The sequence below is a fragment of the Macaca fascicularis genome, chromosome 1, assembly GCF_037993035.2.
Source record: "Macaca fascicularis isolate 582-1 chromosome 1, T2T-MFA8v1.1".
In the NCBI taxonomy this organism is placed as follows: Eukaryota; Metazoa; Chordata; class Mammalia; order Primates; family Cercopithecidae; genus Macaca; species Macaca fascicularis.
The window spans coordinates 196,716,603-196,721,002 of record NC_088375.1 but is presented as its reverse complement, the minus strand read 5'-3'; the positions used below and the strand labels follow the sequence as shown (position 1 = coordinate 196,721,002).

Sequence of the window (4,400 nt, the reverse complement as noted above, 5' to 3'; positions counted from 1 at the left end):
AATGACACTGCTGTCACTGCCTTATGACCCTCATCCCCTGTGAGTACAAGAATCAGACCTCAATCACCTTAAGTCTAAGCTAGTACTAGACACATATTAGTCTATATATATTTGAAAAACGATTGGACCCAGGGATGGTGGTGTACACGTGTAGTTCCAGCTACTCAGGAGGCTGAGGTGGGAGGATTGCTTGAGCGCAGGAATTTGAGGCTGGAGTGAGCTGTGATTGTGCCACTGTACTCTAGTCTGGGTAAGAGAGCGAGATCCCATTTCAAAAAAAAAAAAAAAAAAAAAAAAAGGGAAAGAAAAGAAAGATGATTAAATAAATCCAACCCTCACAGCAATCCTGTGAGGATGGTTTGGGAATTCCATCTTACGGAAGAGGAATAGGAAGCTGAGAGGGAGCATAACGTCTGCCAAAATCACAACTATAATGACTGAGCCACGATTTGGATTCCAAGTCCAATGGGTTTTTTCCCACCTCAGCCCAGCTGACCACCTGTTAGGCATTTGGAGGTAGATTCAGGAATTTTTCTTCTTCATCATTACCATGTCTAATATTGATTAAATACCTATTACTCACCAGCTACACATACTGTCCCAAATCATGCTCACAATGTACTTGCATGATGTTTATTATTTTCTCCATTGTATAGATGTGGAAACTGAGACTCAAAGAGCAGCAATTCCATGAGCTGAAACTTAAGCCCAGATTCTCGTGATTCCAGAGGCAGGTAATTATGATAAAGGGTGGTGACTGCTATAATGAGGGAGGATCTCCAAACCCAGCCTGGCAAAGGCAGCGAGGAGCGGAGAACTGTCAGGGCAGGCTTCCTAGAGAAAGTGGCTTCTAAGCTGACATTTGAAGGATGAGTAGGGATTTGTCAGATAAATGATAGGGGATCATGTTCTAGGCAGAGCAGGAAGGCAAAAAAGAGCAAGGCTGATTGAAGGATGTGACTATTGAGCCTGGCCAGATGCAGTCTTGGATTCCCTCTGGTCTTAGTCTCAATCTCCACCTCCCTGAGGTGCAAAGATGCTCAAGGTGGGAGAGGGACCCATAGGCTGTGGGCTGGGCTGCTTCCTGAGTTTTCATCAGCTCTGCCCTCACTCCCCACTCTTTTTTCCAGGCCCAGGCCCATTCACCTCCTGTGAGTATCAGGGAAGCCCAGTGCTGCCTGCTCCTGGCCTGTGATGGATGAATTGGCCCTCTTGGACTTGATCCAGTGCTTTCAAACTCGATTCTGTCCCTCCATCCATTTGTTAGGGCCTTTCCCCTCCTCCCACAGCCTGGGCATGGCAGGGGAAGGAGCCTCCTCCTCTGCTTTCTCCGCTTCTCAAATGTTCTAAGACTTGGGAGAAGCCCAAAGACCTCCAGGCTCTTCACTCATTCATTCAACAAATACTTTCTGAGCATCTGGTATGTTCTGGGTTTTGTCGTAGGGGTTGTGAACACAGCAGGGCAGGTTGTTGTCCGCATGGAGGTTATCATGAACAAATGCATCAACAAGAAGATTGTAGGGAGTGGCATGAGCTTTGATGTTACTAAAGCAAGTGGGTGTGATTGGAAGTGACTGGGGGATGCGAGAGGGGCTGTTTTGCTAGCAAGTAGGGAAATCCACTCCATAGAGGGGATGTTCGAACCAAGATTTAAATGAGAAGAAGCCACTCAGAGGAAGATCTAGAAGAAGAATATTCCACACCAAGGGAGCTACAAGTTCCAAGGTCTCACGGTTGGAATGGACTTTACCAACTCAAGGAAGAGAAATAAGGCTGGAGCTTGGAGAGCAGGGGCAGAGGTGGGTAGGGATCAGATCCTGCAGGGGCTCGCAGCCCATGGTCAGACTTTAGATTTTACCCTAAGTGTAACCATAGCTCTGGGAGGCTTGGATCGGGGAGAAATGTGGTCTGGTTTGCCCTGTAAAGGATCACTCTGCTTTCCACGTTGAGAACAGGTTATCGAGAATTCTGACAGCCACAAATCCTAACCCATGCCAAACTCTCCTCCAGGTGCACCGCACCCTGCCGTACCTCTAGGTCCTTTAACCTGCAAAACCCTCTGCCAGGTATGCTTTTCTGCTTACTTTCTAGAACATTCCTGTTCACTCTTCAGGACTCCGCCCCCAGGCACTTTCCTGATGGGCCCTCCCCCTCACCCAGAGTAAGGGTAAGTTCATGTTCTCATTGCCATTACCCAATTCCAGCCGTGAGCAGACTCAGCCTGTTTCTGGGTCCCTCCCCCGACTGGACCAGGAGCTCCTCAGACATCAGGATTGCAGTTGACTTGGCTGTGAGAGCCCAGGACCTGCGCACAGCTGGGCCCAGCCTGGGTGCCTGCCAACTGAACAAATGCTTTCTGGGTCGACACGAACTCACTGAGTGCCCAAGTCATTGACAGAAATGCGAGGTTAGCAAGCACCCTCTGTGTAAACAAATAATAAGATTAGAAGTACGGTAACATACTACTTACCACAGCATTTAGTTTGAATTCACACTTACTAGAAATCTTGGCATCTGGATGCTGAGTTTCCAAGTGTTTACTAAAAGCGGTAATAGCCTGTGATCGTCAAAATTTGAATAGTTCTTTCTCAAGGACTGTTCCCTTGCTACCTTGAGACTAGGAATGTTTGTGAAAAAGAGAATACGCTTGTTATAATACTTCTTGTAAATACTCGTGTTGGAAACAATACATTTGTTAAAATCTTCCTGTATCCCTGTAAATCCTGGTGTTTGTTCACGTGCAGTTGTAAACCTGTGTTTGTCACAGGATGCTGTGTACGCTCTCTGATATTTTTCTAATTCAGCTACTGATATAGAAGAACTGTGCAGCTTCTTAGTAAGCTAGGAATATTTGAAAGCTGTCTTCCTTGTTCATGGTCTATGCAAGTAAAAATTAAAAAATTTTGAAACAAGGTGGGGTCTCATTCTCTACCAACTGTAAGCTTGGTGAGGGCAAGGAAGGTAACGGGATCCTCATTTGCCTGGGCTGCCCTAGCGTGGCATCTGCCTGCAGCAGCAGATGCTTGTTGATGGAGGCATGAGCGAACCTTGGCATGTACAGGCCAGGATTCCCTCCACCGAACTCAACTGCGCCTCCTCCCACCATGACAGTGTATGGCTGGGCCTGAGGCCTGCCAGTTGATTTCACTGTGCTGGGAGGGATCTACTTCACACTCAGCCTGGGTACTGCGCTGTGAATGTCCTCACACCAGGCAGTCCTATGAACATGGCACTGGGATGCCCAGTGATGAGATACAGGGGAAACAACTGGATCACTGAAATGTGCAGTTTTCACTTGACTGTTTGGCAAAGACACTAAGACCCCGGATAAGTTGTTTAGCTTCTTTGAGCCTCAGTTTCCTTACCTGTAAAATGGGAATCATAATATATTTTTTTGTAAGAAAGCTCTCCAAAGACTAGTGGCCGTATCTGACTGCCGAAGTGCAGGCAAGTGTTACTGACTCCCCACTGCCCTCCCACTGCCCTCATCCTATCTTGGCCTTTGACATCAGAGTAGAGAATCAAGAAAAAGGACCTTGTCCCAACTCTGGTTAAATCCATGATTGCTTTGCTCTGACATCTCAGAGCCTGATGTGATGGGAGGTTTCAAGGCTATGCTAGACACTGTTGTTCTTAACCCCCAGCGCAGATAGTCAATGTGTGTACCTGGCCTGAGCACAGTGGCTGCTTGGCAGCTTCCTTCCTTCACCCCTCCAGGTTGAAGCCATCCTGGCAGGTGCCTCTGTGTGATTAGGTGCCAAATGGCAACCTGCTCCTCTCCATTGATGATGTTAATCTTCACATCTCAGGGATTCTCTTGTAATATCTGTTCATTCCATGGATAGGTACTAAGAGCATAGCACGTGCAAGTGCCAGTTAGCACTGGGAATATAGGAGAACAAAATAAGGTTCTGTCCTCATGGAACCTGCATTCCAGCGGAAAGGGGCTGGATGTTTTTGGGTAGAGACACACAGGCACCTGGGGTCTGTGAGGTTGACAGAGTCTGATTCCTGGTCTTCAGGCTTTAGATGCTCACTCCTGGAAGTTAATATCCATCTTCAAGTTTGCCTCCCTAATGTGCACGTTTCAAGTTTCTGGGGGAATTAATGAAGATAATGTTGTACGGTGTCTGATATGGCGCTGGGCACATCCTGGGAGCTTGTAAGTTGTAGATCTCTTTCTCTCTCCAACATGAATCTTTTTGGGTCCCCCTTCCTGTGTCTTCCTCACTGCCCTGATTTTTAGGCAGAGCAGGAAGAGGCACCCTTTGTACTCAGGGCTGAAGGCAAGCCACTTCTTTGGTTTCAGGGACAGCCTGCTGGGGGAGGTGGCATAGGAGGAAGATGAGACATACCTGGAGATCTCGGGAAAAAGGATGTTCAGTGCCTCTGCCCTCGCT

General features: G+C 47.5%; 1 long non-coding RNA gene across 1 annotated transcript; it reads left to right on the top strand.

The window, feature by feature from the left end:
- Positions 1-656: 656 nt before the first annotated feature.
- Positions 657-2,912, top strand: LOC141408340 (uncharacterized). Its single transcript, XR_012422328.1, has 2 exons — positions 657-734; positions 1,131-2,912. It is a non-coding gene; the product is annotated as an uncharacterized lncRNA (long non-coding RNA).
- Positions 2,913-4,400: the final 1,488 nt, after the last annotated feature.